Raw genomic sequence first — 8,886 nt, forward strand, 5'->3', positions numbered from 1 at the left:
TCTCAAATGATCCATCTGTTAAAATACTGAAATTTGCAGATGATACAACAGTGATTGGTCTCATTCGAGACAACGATGAAACCGCATACAGACGGGAGGTTGAACAACTAGCCTCGTGGTGCCACTGGAACAATCTAGAACTGAACACACTTAAAACCGTAGAAATGGTGGTAGATTTCAGGAGAAACCCTCCCATCCTACCTCCTCTCACAATACTAGACAACACAGTATCAACAGTAGAGACCTTTAAATTTCTAGGCTCCATCATATCTCATGACCTAAAATGGTCACCTAATATCAAAAATGTCATCAAAAAAGCACAACAAAGAATGTTCTTTCTGCGCCAACTCAGGAAGCTCAAACTGCCCAAGGAGCTGCTGATACAGTTCTACAGAGGAATCATTGAGTCTGTTATCTGCACCTCTATAACTGTGTGGTTTGGTTCTGCAACCCAACAAGATCGACACAGACTTCAGAGAATAATCAGAACTGCAGAAAAAACAATTGCTGCTAACCTGCCTTCCATTGAGGACCTGTATACTGCACGGGTCAAAAAAAGGGCTGTGAAAATATTTACTGACCCCTCGCATCCTGGACATAAACTGTTTCAACTCTTACCCTCTAAACGTCGCTACAGAGCACTGCACACCAAGACAACTAGACATAAGAACAGTTTTTTCCCGAATGCCATCACTCTGTTAAACAAATAATTCCCTCGATAATGTCAAACTATTTATTATATATTTATTATATAATTACTGCACTACTTTTTTCATCATTCCTATTACCCATCTCCTCCCAATTATGACTGTATGACTATAGCCTGTGCTGACATTTCATTTTATTTTATGATTTTACATTTTATGTTTTTATTTCTATTGATTGTTTCCTGATTGCTTACTAGACCTATATGACAATCATTAAGTGCTGTACCTTATGATTCTTGACAAATGTATTTTCTTTTATGTACACTGAGAGCATATGCACCGGAGACAAATTCCTTGTGTGTCCAATCACACTTGGCCAATAAAGATTCTATTCTATTCTATTCTATTCTATTCTATTCTATTCTATTCTTTCCATTTTGATAGGGGTAACAGCTGCTGGTAAGTTTCTTTATGTTTATATGAAGCATTTTGCTTTATTACAGGACACATTTACACAGTACTTTTCTTCTATGTGCAAGCAATCCTTGCAGGATCGTTCTTGGAACACTTATATCCATGCTGATATTTCTTCACTAATGAATAAACCACCAAGATGCAGATACAACAGCAGAAGTGCAAACTGGATATGTTGGCCGCTGGATACAGTGAACAAACATATTTGAGATCAGCCATTACATTTTGATGTGCAAGCATAGGTTTTCCATTTTTCAAGGAAAGTGGTTATACACACAAGAAAAACTTTTAAGGTGAACAGTCTAACGATTATGGTGATTATTTTCTGTTTAGCTCAGAATATGTGGTGGTATTTATTCAAATTAAATTATTCTAAGAAACTGTGTATCTTACAAAGGCAGAGCTACCAGGGGACGGGGGAATGCATGTTGCACTGGGTGTGCACCTGGGGGTGGTGGAAAATTGCCCCAGCCCCCTGCGTCACCCCACCCCCACGGTGCCCTCCCGCTTACCATATTGAAACAGTGGAGGCTGGAGAAGTGGACTGTTCCCTTCAGGTTGAAAACGGCCTGGTGAGAACTACACTTCCCATGAGACCTTAGGGCTTGCAAGGTTTTCTGGGAAGTGTAGTTCTCACCAGGCCGTTTTCAACCTGAAGGGAACAGTCCACTTCTCCAGCCTGCACTGTTTCAATAAGGTAAGAGTGTGTGGGAGGGCAGGGCACTGAAGGAGGGGCAGAAAACACAGAGTGTGCATCGGGCACAGTATAGCCCAGCTATGCCTCTAGTATCTTCACATCCTATAAAGAACCATGCTACCAAGACTTTCTGCTCCACTGTCACACTACAATCCATCATTCCATAAAGGCACTCCTGAAGATTAGGAACCCCTTCAAAATGAAGTGCAGGGTTGCAGTAGAGTGCGTTTATATGAGTAATTGGAAACTGGCAACCCCCTCCTCTCCAAAGCATGGAAACGTTTAGGTCCAAACTGCCTGAACCAAATCTGTAATGCATATTATCAGAGATTTCAGTAGAAGATAGACAAAAGATGTTGATTCTGAAACAAATACAAGAGACAAGAACGTTTTTATTTTGACTTTTACCACAGGAAAGTGTACTGTTTTGATTTTCATTTCACATATAGTTCTAAAACTATTTCCACTGTCTTCAATAAGTTTTGTTATCAGATTCATCCTGCATAGCGGCTTTAAAGTACAACAGCTCCAAATTCAGTTTTAATATGCCCAAATACATCTTAAATTTACAACAAAAACTAGAACAGCAAAAGCTTGCCTTCTTTTACAAGAAAGGGTTTCAAGTACAATTCGTTTAGACACTTTACAGAAATTGAAAGTTGAATTTACAAGGACATCACATAAAACTGGCAATATATTAAATCATCTTATTAAGGATGGCACACAGAACAAAAAAGAAGTTCACTTTCTTTTGCCTTTGAACGTTCCGTATATTACTTTAACATCAATATTTTCAATAAGTATTAAGAATTCCACATGTTTTGAAACTCTGTAGTCCTGACCCAACGTTCCTACTCTTTCAACATGATGATGCAAACAGATGGTTGTTGATGGCAGCTTTGGTAGAGACAATCATCAGTCTTCATAAAGTAGTGTTCACGATTAAATGGCCCCTTCCACAACAGCTGACCAGATAGCTTTGAATGGCAACCTACAAGATAGTAGTGCTAGATATGGGGATTCTTTCCCTTAACAGCACACTTCTGACCATGTCTGGCCACATCCAGAAGGCATTTCATTCTTGGAAATCTGCTTTCAGGCATGAATTGCCCTTCCTAGAACAGGGTGACTGGCTATAAGTGTACTTCCAGTAAGACCAATGAACGTTTACTCAGTAATCCAACAACCTTTCATCTATGGCACAAATATAAGGAGCTTTAACTTCCCTTATTTTTACAGTATAATTTGTAACTATCAGCAAGTTCAGAACAAAAAAGGTGTAGAAATTATTCTGAAAGAATTTATGTTTCTTTTGCCCCAGGAGACATAAATTTAATGTATATTACTTATAATTCATGGCATAATTTGGCAAGTATTGCAACACATTTTGAAACAGGATTGTTACAGTGATTACAATGTTTATAGTGCCAAATTTTGTTCCATTTAAAAAAAATAATATTCTGAATTGAGAAATGGCACTGGGAAATCTTCAATTTTAAAAAAGCTCCTTCAGTTAGTCATGGTTTTAAAAAATATTATAATAGTTTCTTAGAATCAGAAAATGCTTCCTATTTATTGAAGTCAAATCCTGGCTGAATGTGAATACTTTGTTACTTCAAGACCAATACAATAACACTAGTACTGGGATCTAATCATGTACTTGCAATGCATATACTCTATTTTTTACTTGACATTGTTTTAATTCCTTGGAAAAAATGCTTACCCACAGTCCTTGGACTGACACATATGATAGATAGAAATTAATATATTATACCGTATAAATGCTTACTTGTAATTAAATTGTTCATTCTTCTCTATTTTGCACTGTTAAATAGACAGGAGTTGTCCTGAATGGAGCTGTTGAAACTGCTTTACTTCAATTCTGTTTTAGTATGATAAAAACCTACTGCATAAATAAAACAAATACCATGGTGTGTGTGTGTGGGCGGGGGGAGGAGGTGATATTTCCTTAATCTGAGGTATGATCAGAGGGAAGAAGCACATTTTAGTTTGGGACTATGTTAGCTTCAAAATAATGCATAAACAATATACATTATGATAAAGGGGTTATATGAGATAAATTAGATAATGGCTTGTAACATGGTAATGACCATTAATGCTCGTTTTGGAAAAGTCGGATTAATGCAAAAGGGAAAATAAAAATACCTCTTAAAATAATAAAATCAAGTATGCCTAAGTGAACTGAAGCAGAGTTAGCAACAGGATTTGATTGAGACGTATTTAATGAAAATCTTAAAATGGCACATTTTGTGTTAGTGAGACACAACCATATTTTAGTGTTAAGCAGTTTGATCTATAATTTTGCATTCTCCTTATGTATTGGTAAACCTGTATTTGTTTTGTCAGGTAATGCCTTTCGCTTACCCTTTCCATATCTGAGTAAACAGACAGTTATTGCAAATGCCCATAAATTTTAAAAAGCAGAACATGTTTATCTAGCAAGAATGATCTACTTGGAGAAACAGGCTTCTATGCACAGGCTGCCTTTCTGGAAGTGGTTCCCATGCACACAAGTAAGCATATCACGTAGAATCCCTTAACCCTGCAAGTATATCAGTTTCTGTCAGCTAAATGCAAATATATCCTATTGCATGTCTATGAATATATATATTAAAAAATCCACATGGGACTGTGACAGTTAAGAGTGAAATTTATGATGCTCTGGCCACCTGTTAGAACACAGAAATATCACTGTACACAACTTGCTGCTGCAGATGAATATTTCTGGAATGATTCCAAGGATTACATGCTGCAGGCGTATTTCGGATGTGTACAGAGAGAACAATAAAAAAGTGAAATTGTGGAAAAGCCACATGTAGTACATCAGTTATTTTAAATCAAACAGATGCCCTGACACCACTTTCAATACAAATGTACACACCAAACACCGTTACCATGGCCAGTTGCTGATGCTTGCATGTCCTAAATATTAGAAATTTTCCTCACAAAAGTATTTGACATTTTAATGAAGGACTGAAATCCCTGAGTAAACCAAAGACAACACACATGTTTGGCCTGAGAAACACACAATTATCTTGGGATAGGCAAAATTATACAATCTTTTAACAGATTTAAGGCAGTAGTCAACTTGGATAAATAACACAATGGCAGAGAAATGAATTAAATGTAAACTAAAACATGTGTAATGGTATAGTGTGTAGGAATTGTAACAGAAATAACTCAGTTCTTAAATCTCATTTAGTTTTAACTAGCTGCTAGATTTTTGGAATTCATTTAGAACTATTTAATTTTATTAGATGAAATAATTGTAAATGTATAGTTCTTATTAGGAGTAAACAGCAAGCTGACTTCGACAACACAATGACTGAAAATATTAAACCCAAGTGTAAGGCTAACATTGTTAGACAAGAGAAATGCTCTGTTGACTGCAGGTTTTGAGGTCCCAAAGATCAAACCATAAAATATGCTATTGATTGTTTCATATGATTAACAAACTGCTTCAGTAATGATGTGCTGAAATATTTAAAGCACAATTTATGCCAAACAGCAGAATGTTGCATTTTCCCTGCTTTGTGTTTTACATTACTATTAATATAGAAATATATCACTATTAATATAGAAAGATACAGTAGACCTTTTTAAAGGTTCAGGTTGATTTCTTTTTTTTTTCTTAACTTGAAATCATATTGCTGTATCTGTCTCATATTCCAGCAAAAGATAACAATCATAGACATCATCACTTACTTTAAAAAAATCAAGAAAAGTACAATGGCTTCTCCAGTCAAAATGTATCACTGAGTTTTATCAGACTGTCAGGTCTTTAAGAGAATAAAATTTCAGATCTGATGTTTTAAAGCAACTGCTTCTACACAATATATCTGTATAGATGAGCCAATTTAGATACTCAGCCCAGAAATATTATCTATGACATCTATGACAGCCTGGTACAATTGACTCACTGAGTGCTGACTTCCCGAACAGGGAGGTACAGCAAGCACAAGCACGCTGGTCCCACCTCCTATCTTCATGTGATTGCGTGGTCACATGTAGAATGTAACCACACAGAGAAAGTGGCCCCCTGTACATCCCCTCCTTGTGATCAGCAATGCTGTTTTCAGAATGTTGCTGATCATGGTGAATGGCAACTTCCTCTGCTCAGTCACACCAAGAAGATGTGGCCTGCATCTCCCTGCCAGCATAAAGGTGTGGCCTGCATCTCCCTGCCAGCAAGGTAAGTCCACGTGCTGGGGTGTCATCTATACCAGGCTACCTGGCTCAGGAACTAGACATATTCAGTAGCACATGAATGATATTATGCTTGAGCTGGCCAATTCAATATATTCCTGGAAATCTTTCATGCCAAACGATCATGAATATCAAGAGTTGATAGCAAGTACCGTTATTCTCAAGGATCGTTATGAAATCCTGTGAAGGACATTACCAATTGGCCTTGTGTTTTAAATTTCACTGTATTGCAGTTTGGGATATATTTCAAACTATACTGAACTTTGTGCATTTGCCCATATTTTGACCACAATCTTGCTTGCTAAGCATATGATGCTAGTGGAATGTGGTACAGACATGTGGTACAGACATATGCCACAGTACAACAGTGTTTGTATACAAGACCATAAAAAGCTAGGTTTTACCCCTTTGCCTGACTCATTTCAATGTGTCTGAAGGTTAAATATACTGAATATTATTGGTCTCTCTAAACCAGTGGTACTTGCCTCATGGCTCATATGGAACCACATTTGCAGTGACTATCAAACAACACAGCTCTGCAGGGGAAAGGCAGGGAAATATGTCTGCCTTTTCTCTGCAGAGCTTGATTGCTTAGATCAGGTCAAAAACTGTGAGGGCCTGAACTATCTTGTGCTGGGGAGACAAAAGGCATTCAGGCTTTCCACTGCAGGAACCTTCGGGGTCAGGCCATGAGCACTCTGATGGAAGGTGCCAAGCCAGCAGTACCAGCTGGATCAGACCAGATTTCTGTAATGCAAAGTCTGTATGCCCATTTACCTCTCTGTCTTCTGTCTTTTTAATGGCCAGTTTGCTCTCCTTTCCTCTCCTCTGAGCTCTCTGGCAACAATCTCACTTGCTCACCTGACCCGCTGTGTTTCGTGCTGAAGAGTAAAACCACCACAATCCAACTTGCTTTCCCCTTGGAAGCTGAGCAGATATGCTGAGATGAGGATGCAGACACTGCAGAGAAGGATGGGTGGTTTTTGGAGTGGATGAGTGGATGCATCCCTGATGCAACAACCACAAGCTCAGGATTGGTCACAGCTAACCCATCCTGCAGTACCAGCTGTTTCCACGTGATAACCACCTGTCGACTAAGCCCCATAGGGCAATGGTATTCAAAGTCCAGTACCTGGCAGAATGCAAACCATATTACACAGATTACTACTGAACCTACTGTATCATGCCTGAAACAAAACAAGGTATCTGTGCACAAACTGCATTTAAGTGTTTCCCTTAAAAGTCTGAGAAATACATCAATAATTAAAACTACGTAAAGTCAAAGGCTTCTTTTATGGATCCATCTCCAGATGTGCAGCTACAATGCAGACACAGGCTGGCCAAGGAAGTGAAGTTGTTCCGAACACTTTAAAAATAAAATGGGAGCTGATATGGACTAAGAGATGTGATCTAGAAGGTCCCTGTTCCGAATCTCGCTTCTACCATGAACTCACAAGTGGTGAACCACTCTCTCCTGTCTGCAACAGGGCAAGAATACTAGCCTAAATCACAGGACTGCTGTAAGGATTACAAGATTGTGTGTGTGAAGCACTTTAAAGCACTGAAAGCGTGATATAAATGCCAAATATTATTATTTAAAAACAAACGATTAAAAAAGTTGAGGAGCCTCCATTTTTCTGAGGCACCAGAGCCGGGAAGCATTCTGACTTGTCTTCAGTAGTTGTATTGTATACAGATAATACAGTAGATGTCCCTTAAGTTTCTTCAAGACAGTTAACCAGCAGAATATTGCTCTCTTGCACACTTTTTGCATAAGCCTTGTAGGACCAAGCACCATTCAATTTATGTTCACTCGTACCAGGGCATTTCTGTTCGTGGCCTTTTCCTCTTCTTTTTACAAAGGCAATAGATAGGAAACACAAATAAACCTGCCAAAAAAAACAGGAAATATTGCATAGCAATTCAGTAAATACATACATGTGCACTCCTATGCTTCTCCTGAGGTTACTCTCTAAGTCAAGTCAACCAGAAAATGCAACAGTTCTTAACTTCCATTAGAAACATCAATGCTAAACATTAGGTTCAAAAAGCCCACTATAATTAAGACATTAGACATCAAACCTTTTATCAAAATTAGACTAACGTTTTGATGTAGTTTTCAGTTTACTCAGTAAGTTACTTACACATTTTACATTTTTAAAAAGCCTTCAAGAAAATGTAACATTTGGAAAAAGATGTTAAACACTGACATTCTAAAATAATAGTTTTAAAAAGATCTCTGCGATATAAAGGGGCATCAAATGTACGTTGCTTCCTTTTACAATGAGTCTTGGACTGTACGAAAAACAAAATTGAAGCCATGCTGCTTGCCCTAGGACAGCAAAGGTACTTAATGAAGCAAAACATTATGCTATTAATAACTCTGACCAGCATATTACACTCATACATACATCCCTTCTGATATCATGCAGGAATCCTTGGTGGGGGTGGGGGTGGTGGGGGTAGAAGCACACAATAATTCAAAGCAAACTTCAAGTGATGCAGTTTTAATCTTGTTCTCAATGCATTCCAAGGCCGAATCCCCACCGGGAAATTCAATCTAGATCAAACCAAGTTTGAAAATAAACTGAACCTTTTAATCGAGGTTTCATCCTCCCCACCGCAGCATGTTTCCAGTGAAGACATCTAGGTTTATCTCAAATTCAAGAAATGCAACAATCCCCACTACCATGTGATCGGCTTGGCAGGTCTCTCCTGATTGGCTGTCATGCTGTGTTTTTCTCCTGCAAAAACGTGCTCACGTCATGACGTCAGCCTGTCACCCCTGCCCAAGTTTCTGGTTGGTTATCGTTCTCTCGTGCTCTCTCGAGAACAGAACCA

Source organism: Sphaerodactylus townsendi, linkage group LG01, assembly GCF_021028975.2.
Source record: "Sphaerodactylus townsendi isolate TG3544 linkage group LG01, MPM_Stown_v2.3, whole genome shotgun sequence".
NCBI lineage: Eukaryota > Metazoa > Chordata > Lepidosauria > Squamata > Sphaerodactylidae > Sphaerodactylus > Sphaerodactylus townsendi.